The sequence below is a fragment of the Oryctolagus cuniculus genome, chromosome 17 (genome assembly GCF_051225735.1).
Source record: "Oryctolagus cuniculus isolate XC-2025 breed Fujian yellow rabbit chromosome 17, ASM5122573v1, whole genome shotgun sequence".
NCBI classification, from domain to species: Eukaryota; Metazoa; Chordata; class Mammalia; order Lagomorpha; family Leporidae; genus Oryctolagus; species Oryctolagus cuniculus.
In genome coordinates, this window is record NC_142883.1 from 42,345,032 (window position 1) to 42,362,427 (window position 17,396).

Sequence of the window (17,396 nt, forward strand, 5' to 3'; positions counted from 1 at the left end):
GCGCCCCGACCGGGACTAGAACCCGGTATGCCGGCGCCGCAAGGTGGAGGATTAGCCTATTGAGCCACGGCGCCGGCTCATAATTCTTCGTTTTTTAAAATTAATTTTTTTGAACAAGTTAGAGGAAAACACACACACAGAGAAAGAAAGAAAGAGAGAAAGAGAGAGAACTTCCATCCGCTGGTTCACTCCCCAAATGGCCGCAATGAATGAACTGGGCCAGGCTGAAGCCAGGCGCTTCATCCAGGTCTCCCACGTGGGTGCAGGGGCCCAAGAACTCGGACCATCCTCCACTGCTTTCCCACACATGTTAGCAGGGATCTGGATCAGAAGTGGAGCAGCTGGGACTCAAACCAGCACCCAGGCGGGATGCTGGCATGGCAGACAGCAGCTTTACCAACTACACTGCAAAGTGTGTGTCTTTCTGGGAACATCTTCATCCCATCTCATTCATGGCATTCGTGTGTGCTTTCTTTAAATTTTGACAGGCAGAGTGGACAGTGAGAGAGAGAGACAGAGAGAAAGGTCTTCCTTTGCCGTTGGTTCACCCTCCAATGGCTGCCGCGGCCGGCGCGCTGCGGCCGGCGCACCGCGCTGATCCGATGGCAGGAGCCAGGAGCCAGGTGCTTTTCCTGGTCTCCCATGGGGTGCAGGGCCCAAGCACCTGGGCCATCCTCCACTGCACTCCCTGGCCACAGCAGAGGGCTGGCCTGGAAGAGGGGCAACCGGGACAGAATCCGGCGCCCCGACCGGGACTAGAACCCGGTGTGCCGGCGCCGCTAGGCGGAGGATTAGCCTAGTGAGCCGCGGCGCCGGCTCGTGTGTGCTTTCTAAGTTCTCCACTGTATTTGTAGTTAGGTCTCCCTTTAATTTCCTACACTGTTTGTATTTCAGATTGATCATTCAGGTGAGATGTTTGTCTATTTTATTGATAGTTTCAGAGAACCAGACTTGATGACCTCTTCTAAGCCTTCTTTGTTTTCTAGTTTACTAATCCTTGTTCCTTTCTTTATTCTCTTCTTTGGATTTACTCTGTTGAACTTTATATAATATCTTGAACTTGATATTAATATGTTAATTTTCCACATTCTTCTAATATGTCTTTATGGCTTTCCATGTAAGTGTTGCTTTTAGCTGCCTCTCGCAGATGTTGATATGTGGAATTTTATTCACTTTTAAGCATTTTCCAGTTTTCATTCTGATTTCTTCTTTGATCCATTTGTTTAGCATTGTGTTTTTACATTTTCCAAACACACTGGATTTAAAAAGCTGTGTTGTGTTATTCTGAATTCAGTTGAATTTAAATTAGAGATTGTTGTCTGCATCATACTGGTGCTTGATTTACTTAGTGTTGTGGCATAGAACAACCCCCGGAGCTGGCTGGAGGAGTTTTTATGGAACCCCCAAAGCTGGGTTAGCTCATCTGCTGCACAGAAAGCCAGTGGGCATGGTGATGGAAGGAAGCAGGTGTTTCTTTGCAAAGCCTGGAGCGAGGAGCTGGGCCGCTACCACTTTACTCCCAGGCTCGCAGAGAGGCGAGGGGTGAAGGCTCTTAGAGGCCGAAGATGGGGCTGAGAGGGGCGTGTTCAGCCCTTCAGGCCTTTCAGTGTGGTGTGTAACGGCAAGCTCTGAGACCTGGTTTGGGCACAAGTTGTTTCCTTGTTTATTTGTAAATAGTGTTCCTGACTGTTCCCATCTCTGAGTACTCTGCAGTGCCTTCTGTTTTGTCCTGGGTTTGTTTCTGTTGAGAAGCCGACCGTCAGTCTGCACCGGGAAGCTGTGTTTTCCCTGGGTGCCATCTCCCCAGGACGACGCACGCACTGCCGCTCCCTGGGCAGCCCTGGTTAGACACCCTGCCCTGTGTGTCATTGTCAGCAGTGCCCCTTGACTCTGCAGCACATCGCGGCTGGAATGACAAATGAATCACTGCAGTGTAACCTGGTGTGGCTTCGTTTTTCCTTTGCTAAGGCCTCGATGCGCTGCCTACGTCTGACGATGATCAATCCTGGAAAAGGCTGAGCCATTTCTCTCTCTTAAAAACTTTTAATGTAGGGACAGACATGTGGTGCCGGAGTTAAGACCCCCACATGCTGTACCCAAGGGCCTGGGTCCAAATCCTGGTTCTGTTTCTGATTCTAGCTCCCTGTTTATGCTTACCCTGAGAGGCAGCCGGCAATGGCCACAGGCAAGATAATCATTTAGTTCCTGGCTCCTGTCTGTGGCTGGTCCTGGCTATTGCGGGCGTTTTGGGAGTGAGCCAGTGGATGGAAAATCTGTCTCTGTCTGTCAAAGAATAAAGAGAAAATTAAAAAAAAAAACATTTAATTTAAAATTTTATCTTAAGGAAAAGAGATAATAAGTATATCATTAAATGAGTATATCATCTGACTCACCATTACCTTTATTTATTTATTTTTTAAAGATTTATTTATTTATTTGAAAGGCAGAGTTACAGAGAGGCAGAGGCAGAGAGAGAGGTCTTCCATCTAATGGTTAACTCCCCAAGCTGCTGCAATGGCCAGCACTGGGCTGATCCGAAGCCAGGAGCCAGGAGCTTCTTCCAGGTCTCCCACGCAGGTGCTGGGGCCCAAGGACTTGGGCCATCTTCCACTGCTTTCCCAGGCCACAGCAGAGAGCCGGATTGGAAGTGGAGCAGCCGAGACTCGAACAGGCAACCATATGGAATGCTAGCACTGCAGGTGGTGGCTTCACCCGCTAAGCCGCAGCACTGGCCCCACCATTACATTTAAAGCTAACATGATTAATGTTACAGCGCATCACTTTATGGAGAGTGAATTGTCGCTGTGACCTCAGTTCTGCGGCACTCGCCCTTTGTGTGTTTGCTTTTATTGTGTGTCCTACATAAGGTGAGTGTAAAACGCGGTAAAGGGTGCCGTGCTCAGCGCTCCAGTTCGCGAGGGGAGCAGCATCCAATCCCTCGGGTGCTCCTTTCGGCTCTGTTCAAGTGCCCGTATACCTACTATTCTGAATTTTACTTTTGTTGTTGTGTAACCTTTCTGCACAATTTTTACCACATGTGTATTTGTTTGTAAATATTTCATTGTCTGCTTTTAAAGGTATGCACAAAAGGAATCGTATTAAACAGATCATGTGACTTCTCCCCCTCCAGGCGTATCCGTCTGAGACTCCTTAGGCTGGGGAGCACCACTGCTGCTCACTTTGCTGGCAGTGTGGTGTCCTGTGGTTTGGGCAGATCACAGTGTGCAATTCAGCCTACTCGGATGGACGCTTGGGATGATGGGCACCTGGGATGTTTGCTTCTGTTTAGGTGATTAAGTACCCACCACAGGGACTTCTAGGTCACAGGGCACACAGCGGGTGAGTGGTACTGAACAGTGCCTGGCAGTTAGCGGTGGCACCGGTTCATGTTCCCACTTTGGATATGTGCATTTCTTTTGCTTCACACACTCACCCTTGGTAGCCACAGTCTTTAATTGTTTCCAAGCTGCTAGAAGAAGAGCAATGGCATGCGTGTGTGTGTGTGTGTGTGTGTGTGAGCGAGCGTGTGCGCGCATGCGCACGCACCCAGGGGGTGTTTACAGTTTTAACATTGGCCTTGTGGTTTGCATTTGCATTTCCTTTATTCCCAGTTGTGTTCTCATGTTTATTAGACATTTGTCTTTTCTCTCCAGCGCAGTTCCTGCTTTTGCCTTTCATCTTTTGTCTCCGGGGTTATTTTTCTTCCCCTTATTGATTTATAAGCTTTCTTTACATGTTCTGGAAATTAATCCTTTGTCAAATGGGCGGCGGTTGTCATCACCACACTTACGGCTTGTTTTTTCTCATTCTTTATGAGGTTCCATAAAAACTAGAAGTTCTGTATTTGTCTACCTTTCTTTTAAAAAGCAGTGCTTTTGTGTCTGTTGTGAGAGAAGTCCCCCCTACCCGGCAGGCCTATGATTATTGCCGTTTATTGTATTACAGTCTTTGTTACAGTTCCACCTTTCACATCTGTGTTTTATCGGCCTTAAATTGCTTTTTATGTAGGGCATGAAGGAGGAATTAATTCCATTTTTTCCATATGGATAATCAGTTGCACCTGTGTCGTTTGTCATGGTCCATCCTTTTCCTACTGATTGTAATGTCCTGTCATAAGTCCAGTTGCCACGTCCTTGTTCGTTTGGGTTGCTATAAGGGAATACTGTAAGCTGAGCAGCTTACAAGCAAAATAAAGTGATTTCTGCCCATCTAGGAGGCTGCAAAGTCCCAAGTCGGGATGGATCCAGTGCCCAAGGGGAGGCAACTTTTTTCCGTAGAGGGTGCCTGCTCTCTGCGTTCTCATGTGCAGAAGGGACAGGGGATCACTTGGAGGCCTCTTTGATAATCAAAAATAATCGGAGGGGGAGATGCTACGGAAGCCCCCACACAGTCAGCCAATCCCTGACATTGAGAGGGCAGAAAAAAATAGCCTATGTATCCTAATCCTTATTCAGGTTCTGGCCTCCACAGATGGAAGAATTCAAAGCAGAGCGTACATACCATGCACCAGTGAGGGCAAGATTCATTTAAAACAGAGAGGCAACATACATTCATGCGGGCGTGTGGCCACCCCACGCAGAGATACCTGTCGTGAGCTGGCCAGAGAGCAGCCTAGGAGAAGAGGGTGGGTTGTGGGGGAGACCAGAGAGGGCTCCCCAAGCACGGTCAAGGGCAGGAGAAGGGCCCCTCTCACGTTATCAGTCTGTTTTGTAAGATGAGGGTAACCTGATTGAATGTACAGATCGGGTGGAGTTTGGTTTCTGGGATTTCCATGGCCCTCCATGTGGAGTTTGACTTCCACGTGGCCATCGTGGGGTCTCCTCCTTCCTGGTCCTGGATGAGACTGTTGCATCATGGGAGAGTGGGCACTAAATTGACAGTAAGGGAATGAAATTACAGTGCAGGGCTGGCAGAAATTCCAGCTCACCTAACCCTGCCTGCTTCCCCCACACCTGTGTTTCTTGGAATGCATGGAACAAGGACCCGAGTGGCTATTGTTTAATTCCTGGATGCCGCTAGAGAGTCGAGGCAGTGAATCCTACAGTTCAAAGCTGGGGGAGGGGCAGTGCATGACCAGCTTCTGTGCAGGTTCTGGTTGGTCCACAGTGTGTGTGTGGCCTTCCTTTGATGGGTCAGTGACAGGGGCCAGTGTGTCTCCTTTGCAATGGTGAAGGTGGGCTCCACTCTGTCTGGGTCTAAGGGTAGATTGAGCATGAGCTTCTTTGATTGAGGCTTGAAGTTCTGAAACCCATTTCCACTAAAGTGCAACAGGAGGATGTTAGCTGTAGGGGGTGATCTGTGATCTGGATTCTTACAGGAGCTCTCAGAAGAGAGAGTAGCACAGAGATGTTAACTGTGTTAGGACAGGGACAGTTGTGCTGCTCCCTTAACTTAATGAGTTAAGGAATTGCAAGCTAAGGAAGAGATATTGGGACCTGATAAGATCTACATCAAAGGCTACTAGGCAGGGGGCTCCCCCAGAGTTCTGCTAACTGAAGTCACCTCTAATTCCACCATCTGGGGGAGAGGGATGACCTCCTAAGAATTTGGGGGAGGGGTGGGGGCAACACATTCAGATGATGGCCCCCTGGGTGCTGCGTTTGTTCTGGGCTCTGTCTTCTATTCCATCCTGCACCAATACCGCACCATTTTTATTGCTATAGATCCATCTTGCCAGCTGGTAGGGCAAATCCTTTACTTTTGGCTCTTCTTCAAGAATGACTTAGGCTTTCGTGATCTGTCGTCTTCTACTCAGATTTTATTTTAAAATGTTTTATGTATTTATTTGAGAGAGAGAGTTTTCGTCTTCTGGTTTGTTCTTCAAATGCCTGCAATGACCCGACCTGGGCCAGGTTAAAGCTGGGAGCTGAGATCTGAATCCAGGTATCCCATGTGGGTACCAGGGGCTCGACTAACTGATGTATCGTTGCTGCCTCCCAGGGTGCACATTCGTAGAAAGCTGGGATTGAGGGCAGAGCTGGGACACAAACCTGTCACGATGGGACGCAGCTGATAGAGGCCGGTGTCCCAGGTGGTGAAAGAATTCGCCAGAGCTGTCAGATGAGTGCGACATGGGCCGCAGTTTAAGAAGCATTCTTGTAAATGCACTATCTTCTTAGTCAAGGTTTTTCTTCCCATGATCCAACTGGTTTTCCCATATAGGTGATTTGCATTTCTGGGTGGAGCTTGGGAGCCTGTGCCACCTTTAGCTCTGGGACTTTCCCTGTGCCTGGGGGTGACTCTCCACAAAGCCTGTCCGCAATGCAGCTGTCCCAAATGGCATCTAAGTCACTAAGCCAAGTGCCTGCCCCCATACAGATTTTAAAATCAGCTTACCGGTTTTCATGAAATAGCTTTTCTATGATAGAATTTGATGTCATCAAGGCTCGGTGTTGGCCTTGGGGGGTGGCGGGCTGTGTGCTCAGCAAGGGCTGTAGCCAGGTCAGCTTTGGTGAGTGGGAGTCGCCACTGGTGAGCCTGTGTGCATAGCTCCATCCCTTCCCGCGTGGTGGCTTTGTGATGACCACCTAGAGCAACGTGGGTTGACTGGGGCGCTGGGCTGGCTGAAGGGTTACCTTCTCCCCTTTTCTGCTGAGCAAGCACACACAGATCTGAAACAGATGGCTATTGTCTCACCCTCTCTTCCAGTCTTGTCCAAGTTTTCCCACTGGCAAACTCGAATGCAGAGCCGGCCTAGAAACACAGTTCTCTGACAACAGAAGTGACAGTGGTGCCGAGCGGACGGCAGAGCACCCTGCTCAGTGGTCTTCCCTTATGTTGTTTGCAGTCATTTGCATGTACGGCTGCTCTTTAATTTGCAATCGGCTGATGCCGTAAAAAACTCATTGTAAGTTGAAAATACCAGACGTCCAACACGCTGAAGACAGTCATCTCACCGACCCTCATAGCAACACGGCACGGTCCCCAGAAGCATCCTGTCCTCTCATGAGCACTGGCGCTGCTGACTGGCCAGGAAAAGATCAAAATTCAAAATCCCCAGTGTGCTTCCTAGTGATGCGGGTTCCCAGCATCGCAAAGGCAAAAGATTGTAAGCAGGGCTCCTGTGCACGGAAGGTGTTTCTAGCCATCCCAGGTTGGGGAGGCTTCCGGAGGTAACACCGCCTGGAGGGCAGCAGGTGCAGGTGCTGCAAGCTGTGCAGGGACAGCGGTCTTCAGACGTCAGCGCTGGAAGCCCGTGGTTGCTGAGAGAGAAGAAACGTCTGACGCATAGTGCCGGCAGGTAGGCTGCTCACCAGTCAGGCGCGACACTTTTCTCGTTCGATACTGAGTGATTCTTTTTTTTTTTTTTAAACATAGTGAAATTTCTGATTTATTTGTTTATTTAAAAGGCAGAATTAGAGGGAGAGGGAGAGGGAGAGAGGGAGAGAGAGAGAGAGAGATCTTCCATTCACTGATTGACTCTGCAAATGGCCACATTGGCCCGAGCTGGGCAGATCCAAAGCCGGGAGCCAGGAGCTTCTTTGTGGTTTCCCAGATGTGCAGGGGACCAAGCAGTTGGGCCATCTTCCACTGCTTTCCCAGGCCATAGGAGGGAGCTGAATTGCAAGTGGAGCAGCCAGAACTTGAACGGGCACCCATATGGGATGCAGGCACTGCAGGCGGTGGCTTTACCCAGTACACCACAGTGCCAGCCCCAAATGGTTAATCTTAAAATGACATTGCAACTTACAACAACACAATACTATTAAAAATGTTCTGTTGCATAAGAAGCCAGGAAGTAACTTATTAACAGAGCTACCTTCCAGTTTTCCAGTTCTCTCTTCAGCTGTATTTAATCTGTTGTTTAACTCACCCACTGGGCTCTTATTTTCAGTGACTTTGTATACTTTTCAGATAGTTCAAGTTGGGTATTTTCCAAATATGCTTGCTTTTTCACAGTTTTTTTTTTAAACTCCTTATTTTATGCTGTTAAATAGTTAGAGATTGTTACTTTGTGGTTCACATGTTTGTTCTAATGGTTAAACTCTTGGCAGGGGTCATCAAACCTGTTGCTTATTTTGCCTGACTGCTCTCAATGATCTTGTAATTTTGGACTATGAGCTCATCTTCAAAGCACCCTGTCTGTGGGAATCAAGCGAAGCCCTGCTTAGGAGCGTGCCCTGGAGATCAGTTTGGGATTTGTTGCTGTCCTGAGGCAACTTGATGTGACTTTTCTCCAGTTCAGGAGTTCCTGGACTACAGGGGTGGGGTAACTGCAGCTTCCCACCAGGTGTGAGGGCAAGGCCCAAGGTTACCTCTCTTCGGGAGATTTTTTTTTCCAACTTAGAGCCTCAACTAGAGCAGAGGAGCACCCTTAAAACCTACCCACGATGGGGCCAGCATTGTAGCGCAGCAGGCTGACCTGCGCCTGCGAGGTCGTCACGGTTTGCTCGGTCTGAGCCCCAGCTGCTCCACTTCCAGTCCAGCTCTCTGTTAATGCACCTGGGAAAGCGGCGGAAGATGGCCTAAGTGCTTGGTCCACTGCCACCCTCACGGGGACCTGGATGTAGTTCCAGGCTCCTGGGATCCTGCTGTGGCTTGGCCTAGCCCTGGCCGTTTGCGGGGTGAACCAGCAGATGGAAGAGATCTTCGCTCTTGCTCTGTAACTGCCTTTCAAATAAATAATCTCTTAAAAAAAGATTCGTTTGAAAGTCAGAGTTACACACAGAGAGAAGGGGAAAGAGAGAGAGAGAGAGAGTGAACGAGAGACCTTCCATCTACTAGTGTACTCCCCAAATGGCCAGGATGACCAGGGCTGGGCCAGGCTGAAGCCAGGAGCTTCTTGCGGGCCTCCCAGGCCCTTGGGCCATCTTCTGATGCTTTCCTTGGACTTGAACAGGCCCCTGTAAATACATCTTCAAAAAAGAAAAAAACTTGTCCACTGCCTTTTACCCCACCCCCACCCCCACCCCACCATAGCATTAAGTGAAAGGCGTGCTCCTGGGAGTTTCAGTCTCCTCTCAGTTCTTGCTCCCTGAGAACGTCCTTACTTGAGTTCTTTGCACCTGTTTCAGGGGCCATATTTTATCAAGTCCCCTTTTCTGTGCTTTAAGGGCCCCAGTGCAGGCCTGCCACTTGGCAGGGGACTGGACCCTTCGTCCATATGCATACGCAACTTTAACGCCTTTTCCGTGTTAACCAAGGCTCACCGCGCTGGTACAGCCTCGGCAGCTGAAGACGCAGCTGTACGGTCAGTGCACATCTCTATGCCTCTTCACAGTTTCATGGACGGATGCCTCGTTCTTAGCAACCTCAGCATGTGATGCTTTTTTTCTTTCCTAGGTAAAAAATTTCACCTTTTCACTGAAAGCAAGTAGTTTATGGCTTCTCATTGGCACAGCCTAATTATTCCCATCACCCCTCTGTGCTGCAACATGGGCACCGAGGGTCTCAGTCTTTTGGTGAGCCTGTGCCCTGGCCGTGAACTTATAGAAGTGCTTCTTGGTTTCCCCCACCTGCTGCCAATTCCTGTCCAGTTAGTAGGATGAGATGGCTGGGGGAGTCGGGTGGGAGGGGCTGGAGTTGAGTATTTCCCTTGCCCCAGGCCAGGTGGGTTCTCCTGTGTTATTAAAGGGCTGCTTCAATCCCAGTCACAATAGCCACAAAAATGATCCAATGTTGAGGAAAGTGAAACATCTCTACGATGAAAATTATAAGACATTGATGAAAGAAATCATCAAGGACACAAAAAAAATGGAAAGATGCTCCTTGCTCGTGGACTGGAAGAAGCAATGTCATTAAATGTCTGTACTGCCTAGAGCAATCTGCAGGATCCACGCAATCCTTATCAGAATACCAATGAGCTAAGAAAAGGCGATGCTGAAGCTCACATGGAACCACAAAAGACCCGGAATAGTCAAAGTGCCCAGCCCATGCCCTTGAGTAAGGACAATCACTTCAATACATGGTGCTGGCAAAGCTAGGTGTGTATATGTAGAAGAACGAAATTACATCCAGGTCCCTTCCATATACAAAAATCAGCTCAAGGTGGATCAAAGACCTAAACGTAAGACCTGGAAGAAAATGTAGGGGAAACACTCCAAGACCTTAGCAAAGGGGACGACTTATTGGATAAGACCCCCAAAGCACAGGCAACAAAAGCAAAACCAAACAAATGGGATTATATCAAACTCAGAAGCTTCCGCATAGCAAAGAAATGATCCATAGAGCGAAGAGACAGCCTACAGAATGGAGAAAAATATTTGGGAGCTATCTATCGGACAAAGGAGTCATACCCAGAATATATCAGCAACTCAAAAAAAACTCAACAACAGCCAAAAAAACAACCAACCCAACTAGGAAATGGGCAAAGGACCTCAATAGACCGTTCTCAGAAGAAGAAGTACAAATGGCCAATCTATGTATGAAAAAATGCTCAACATCGCTAGCCATCTGGGAAATAGAAATCAAAACCACAATGAGCTGTCACCTCACCCGTGTCAGAATGGCAGTTGTCCAAATTCAGAGTACCAACTGCTGGTGAGGATGTGGGCAAAGGGGAACACTTAACACACTGTTGCTGGAAAGGTAAGCTAGTACAGCCACTGTGGAAAACAGTACAGAGATTTCTTCTCTTGATCTTAGCCAAAAGGCCGGGAAGCATTACAGAGATTTCTTAAGAACTAGAAATAGACTTGCCATATGATCCGGCAGTCCTGCCACTGGGTGGGTACCCAAAAGATGTGAACACACAGTATCAAAGAGATACCTGCACCACCATCCTTATGGCATCCGCCACCGTCCACAATAGCCAAAATATGGAATCATTCAAGATGTCCATCATCAGATGAATGAATAAAGAAAATGTGTGTGTGTGTATACATACATATACACACACATACATATGTTAGGCAGGAAGTCAGAAACTGAGCCTATGTGTGTATGAGAAAGGCCTGAAGACCAGCACCCACTGCGGAAGCTCCAGAAGCCCAGCATCTTACACTTCAAAGACCTGTCCGGGTCCTGATGACCTTCCAGGGGGTCCTGCCCCTTCTACCTGGCCTGATAAACATCCTCCCTCTAACATGGGGTGACACCAGCCAGGCTTCCCCTGTCTGATAACTTCAGTGGGAAAAAGAAAGGAATTTTTCTTATCTACCCCCAACAAGTCCTTTGTTTGAGGAGAAGAAGGAGAGGGGGAGGGAAGGCAAGACCCATCCCCTTAAAAGCCCCAGCCTAAATGTGAACTACGCACTCTGTCTCAGGCTTTGTCTGGAGAGGTGCCCATCCGTCCTTATGGATGTCCCCACCCTAATAAACTTTACTATTTTGCTTTCCACTGCTCTCTGTCTCATGCCTGAATTCCTGTGCAAAGACAAGGACCCTTTGCTTCTCTAGTAACACACACACACATATATATACAATGGTGTGTGTATATATATATACACACAATGGAATATTATTCAGCTATAAAAGAATGAAATTCTACCATTTACATCAAAATGGATGCAACTGGAGGACATCGTGTTGAGTGAAATAAGCTGGATACAAATACTGCCTGTGCTCCCTCGTATATGGGAGCTAAAATTAAAAACATAAAGGAAATGTCCATGTGTATCAGTATTGCTGCAAATATATTTTTGTTAAGCTTTGTTTTATACCTCTGTCAGACCAGTGGCCAAGAATGCTATACTAATTTTTTTTTTAAAGATTTATTTATTTGAAAGGTGGAGTTACAGAGGCAAAGAGAGAGGGAGAGGTCCTTCATCTGTTGGCTCACTCCCCAAATGGCTGCAATGAATCCAGGAGCCAGGAGCCAGGAGCCTCCTCCAGGTCTCCCACACGGGTGCAGGGGCCCAAGGACTCAGGCCATCTTCTACTGCTTTCCCAGGCCATAGCAGAGAGCTGGATGGGAAGTGGAGCATATCCCATATGGCATGCTGGCACTACAAGTGCTGGCTTTACTGCCTATGCCACAGTGCTGGCCCATATAATTTTTTTTTTAAGATTTATTTATTTATTTGAAATTCAGAGTTACACAGAGAGGGAGGGGCAGAGAGAGAGTCTTCCAGCTGCTGGTTCACTCTCCAAATGGTCCCAACAGCTGGAGCTGCGCTGATCTGAAACCAGGAGCCAGGAGCTTCTTCTGGGTCTTCCCATGTGGATGCAGGGGCCAAAGTACTTGGGCCATCTTCTACTGCTTTCCCAGGCCACAGCAGAGAGCTGGATCAGAAGTGGAGCAGCCGGGTCATGAACTGGCGCCCATATGGGATGCCGGCACTGCAGGGGGTGACTTTACCTACTACACCACAGCACCAGCCCTGCCCTATATAGTTTTGATGATCTGTAATTATTTTAAAATTTACTGTATGTGGGTAAAATGGTCATCTTTCCATTTGATTACTGTTGATAGCCCTTGCCTATATAATTACTGACCTAGGGTTTTTTTTTTTACTTTTTACTTATTGATCTCTTTATTTAAGGAGTATTAAGCTCTTGATGTAATATTAATAAAAATATGTTATCAGAGGACAATAGAGTGAAAGAGAGTAAGGGAATATCATTATATTAGAATTTTATCTATTAACTATACTGAATGTCTTCACTTTGCATTAATATTACAATAACATGAAAAAATGTTTTTTAAAAAAGGCTGTCTCCCCCACCCCCTCACCCCTGGAAGCACAGGGGGCTTCACTGAGATGTCACTGTGTCACAGCAGAGCTCCAACAGGTGAGACAAAGCTGTGCGATGGGCCTCTGACTGGGCCCCTGTCTTCCACTGTCTGCCCCGTCCACCCTGAGCTTCGGCCGAGGCTGCCCAGGTGTCCCCCTGGTGCTGGTTCCCACAGACGTCGCTGCTCCTGGCTTTGGGCTCTGGCAACATGGGATTGTCTACACCTCTTGTCTCTCCAGTTCTGGGAGCAGCTTTTGGCCCTGTGGCCTCCGCTCACTGACGGATCTGAGAATGGTTGGTGATGTTTCCGTTTGTCCAGCTTTCTGCCTGCTAGGACAGAAGTCTCGTGTGGTTATAAAATCAAGCAAGGTGGGGCCAGTGTGGTGGCACGGCGGGTTAGCCTGCTGCTTGTGATGCTGGCATCCCGTACTGGAGCACCAATTTGAGCCCCGGTTGCTCCACTTCTGACCCAGCTCCCTGCTGATGCGCCTCAGAAAGCAGCAGAAGGTGAGCGGCGCGAGAGCGGAGCGAAAGCTGCGGCGCTGGGGCCATGGCAGGACAGGCATTTAGGAAGTTTCTTCCGCTCTTTGACCGAGTCTTGGTGGAGAGGAGCGCCGCGGAAACAGTAACCAAAGGAGGCATTATGCTCCCTGAAAAATCTCAAGGAAAAGTATTGCAAGCAACGGTAGTAGCTGTTGGATCAGGCTCTAAAGGAAAGGGTGGAGAGATTCAACCAGTTAGTATGAAAGTTGGAGATAAAGTTCTTCTTCCAGAATATGGAGGCACGAAAGTAGTTCTAGACGACAAGGATTATTTTCTATTTAGAGATGGTGACATTCTTGGAAAATACATAGATTGAAATCTCTGAAACAGCATCACATGAAGCTTCCCATTCCATTGAAGTTCTGAAATCTTTTCATCATGTAAATAATTTCCATGTCTCTTTTATAATAAACTAATGCTATCTAAAAAAAAAAAAAAAAAAAAAAAAAGGCAGCAGAAGGTGGCGCGAGTGCTTGGGCCCCTGCACCCACGTGGGAGACTGGGATGGAGCTCCAGGCTCCTGGCTTCAACCTAGCTCAGCCCTGGCTGTTGCAGCCATCTGAGGAGTGGACCACAAATGGAAGATCCCCCCCCCCACCAACACACACACTGCCTTTCAAATAAATAAATAGGTAGATAAATCTTTTAAAAATCAAACAGCCCACAAGGTACCAGAAAGGGCGCAGGGGTGGGACACTGGTCTGCATGTCCGTGGCAGCGTTTACTCTGGCCTGTTAGTGCGGGGGGGGGGTGAGGAAAACATGGGGCAGTACTGGTCTGGGGGCTTTGACATCATTACGGGGAGTTCCAAAGTGAGGGCCCTATCCGCTCGTCTGGAGGTGACATCGTGTGGAGAGCTGGGACCAAGCCGAGGTTCTGCAGTGCGGGGGAACCGGAGCTGGCGTTCCCAGCAAGCTCCAGTGAGACGGAGGCCCTGTGCTCACTTTACCGAGTGCCAGGGGAGCTGCACTGTGACATCGTCCACGCTGCTGCCGCCGTAATGGTGAGCGAGGAGAGCAGACACACATGTGTAGCTGCAGAATGAACACAGAAAGTAAAAACTGAGCGCGGCAGAAAGGGTGGGAGGTAGAACCGCAGGCCGCTTTGCTCTCTCTCCACCCGCTCGCTCTTTTCTGTTTCCTGCAGTGGGAAGATCGCACTTTCATCATGGCAAACGGTGTTGAAGTAGTGTCTTCAGGAATATTCCGTGCTGTGCTGCAGGCAGGTGGGAGAGCTGGTTGACTCCCAGGTTCATGCCCAGAACCGCCAGGATGTGGTGGGGCCGCACGGCGTCCCGGGACCCGAGCTGCTGGGGCTGAGCGAGCCCATGGCTGACCGCAGGCAGCACCCAGGAGTGGGGTCGCGGTGGTGCCTGGAACCGCCCAGGGAAAAGCAGTGCGTTCCGAGGGAATCCGGAGGGCAGAAGCAGAGGTCCCCGCAAAGCCCCAGGCTTGCAGGCATCTGCATTGGGCTGTGTAGACGGAGATTGGCTGATGTGAGCCATCTGGACTCTGCGCCAGCAGCCTTGGGAGGCGACAGGGCCTCTGTCACGGGCAGGGTGTGACAGAGGCTGCTGACCAATGTCAGAGATGCTGCTGTGAGCTTCCCTGCTGCGCTGTGACACCGGCCTAGAGGAGCTCTGTCCTCCCCTTCTCCTTGTCGAAGGAGGAGGGAGAGTTCAAGGAAGAGGCATTAGGGCCATTGTGGTCATGGTCATGGTCTACAGTGGGGGGAGCTTCTTCTGCCCAGGACCATTCCGATATTAATAGCATCAATTTAAGATTATCAACTTAAAAATTAGCCGGCTTATAGACTTACTGAATTTCAAGTCCTGCTGCGGTCGCCTTGGCAAGGCCAGACCAACTGGTTTCCTGGGCCTTCTACAGCCCGTGGGCCGCCCCTGGTATAGAGAACGGCCACTCAAGTCAGGCACCGGGTTCAAGTACTATATCCATTAACTTGCTTAGCAGTGTAAGTTTTGGCCGGTTGCTGGACTTCTCTGTGCCTCACTCTGCTCATCTGCAAAATGGGCACAATAGCTGGGCAGCTGAGATAAAGAAATGAGCTGGTGCACAAAGGCTTGGTGCCCAGAGCTCAGCGGAGGAGGCGGTGGGAGTGGTTTTTCCAGGCTCGGGCAAGCCCTGGGCCTCTTGCAACGTGCTCAGCTCCTGGTCCCTCATTTCCTCATGTGGCGGCCGAGTCACGTTTGGAATTTCAGAATCTGTGGGTCGAAAGTCATATTCTGTATCGGGCTGAACTAATTTTATCCCAGGTTATTGCTGACGGAGTCCGCGTTCCTCCCTCTCCCGCCTCCGAATCCCCTGGAAGATTCGTTCACATTCTCCAGGCCGGCTGCTGCCTGAGCTCCGTCTCCTTGGCCTCCCTCCCCGCGCCGGTGCCCAGGCTGTAATCCCGACTCCCGTCTCCCAGCCAGGAGCCGGCTGCCCAGGAATTCCGGCCCCGAGCGGCCGGCCCTGCTGCCAGCGCATCTGTTTCTAATCAGCGCGGTGCGGTGCATTCTTTCTGCCGAGCGGGCGTGCAGGCCCCGGGCCTGGGGACGGCGCTAATTGATTGCTAAATGGATCTTGTCATTTCCAAAAGAGGCCTCTAGGCCTGCCCTTTGCTCTGCCTCTGCTCCCCACCGGCTGAAGAGCTGCAGAATTAACTCATCCGCTGCCTGTTAAGCCAAGCCAGCACCATCCCGAACCTCAGCCATGGAAGCGCCTGGGACCCTTGGAAAAGCCCCTGCTCGGGGTACAGAGACTGGCGACTTAACGGCACTTATGCGGGCACGATCCCGCCTCCTCCTGCTGGGAGCTCTGAGCATGGCCGGGGTGGGGAGTCGGGCAGCCCCAGGTCCCACAGAGCTGGTGGCCAAGATGAGGTGGTCTCCAGCCCGAGGCATACTGGTCCAGCTCCTGTCCCCAGCATTCAGCCCATGAGCAGTGTGCAGCCTGAACTGGCCATCCAGGGGAAGGGGGCGGCGCAGGCTCCATGCCTGTGCTGTCTGGTGTTGGTGCCCTCGTGGTGTCCCGGGTGTGTGGTTGCCCAGTGAGGATCTGAGCACGGGATGGGGAGATGCTGTTAAGGTTCAGGAGTGCAAGGCAGGCACCCTGGCCTGCCCTCCCCACACGACCCTCCTCCCGTGCCAACCTCCATGCTCCAGGGACCCTGGGCTGCCCCGGCGCTTCCGGGAGGGTGGGGTCGCAGTCTGTTCCCTGGTCTGTCTGCCCTGCTTGGAGTCGGGGATCTTTCTGAGTCTCGGCCCAGAGCAGTCTGCTGAGCAGGTGGCTGGCTCGTGAATGCATGGGGCTGCTTCCTCTCGTCACCCTCTTGGTCTCTGACAGAGCTGGTCAGTGAGAGGACTGCGACACACGATGCCTCGGGCCGTGACCGTCTCTGCATGGCAGGTCCCATGCGTCTCAGTTGGGGTTGAGCCCGTGTGCCCCCCTGGGCTGCTTGGAGGACCAGTTGAGGTGGTAGAACACGGGGCTCATCTCTCTTCTAGAAGCTTTCTCTTTGGCCCAAGGTGCCCAAAGGGCTTATTGTGGCCGAGGTTTCTTCAGCCTGTAAAACCGCGCCCTTCCCTCCAGTGACTCTGTTCAGAGCAATCGGCTCAGTGGGCGGAGGCCAGAAGCGGGGATTGTCAGCCTCCGACACCCTGCCTCCTCCAAGGTCCCCTCCTCCATCCAACCCCTCTTCACTACGTGGATTAAGACTTTGGTTTAGGCCGGCACCACAGCTCACTAGGCTAATCCTCTGCCTGCGGCGCCAGCACACCGGGTTCTAGTCCCGGTCGGGGCGCCGGTTCTGTCCCGGTTGCTCCTCTTCCAGGCCAGCTCTCTACTATGGCCCAGGAGGGCAGTGCCAGCCATAGCAGCCATTTGGGGGGTGAACCAACGGAAGGAAGACCTTTCTCTCTGTCTCTCTCTCTCACTGTCCACTCTGCCTGTCAAAAAACAAAACAAAACAAAAAAGACTTTGGTTTAGAGATCAGGGGTTGGAGTTTGGCATGGTGGTTAGGATGGCTGCAGTGCCTGGGTTCAAGTTCCAACTTCACTCCCAATTCCAGCTTCCTGCTAACGCACACCCTGAGAGGCAGCAGGTAATGGCTCAAGTACTTGGGTCCCTGCCTCCCATGCAGGAGAGCTAGTTTGAGTTCCTAGGCTCCTGGCTTTGGCTTGGCCCAGCCCCAGCTGTTGTGGACACTGAGGGAGTGAACCAATGAGTGGGAGATC

General features: G+C 50.3%; 1 pseudogene across 1 annotated transcript; it reads left to right on the top strand.

Moving 5' to 3' along the window:
• The first annotated feature begins 13,120 nt into the window (after positions 1 to 13,120).
• On the top strand, positions 13,121 to 13,623 carry LOC149121199 (10 kDa heat shock protein, mitochondrial pseudogene; annotated as a pseudogene). The gene has a single exon (XR_016224323.1). The product of XR_016224323.1 is annotated as a 10 kDa heat shock protein, mitochondrial pseudogene (transcript).
• Positions 13,624 to 17,396: the final 3,773 nt, after the last annotated feature.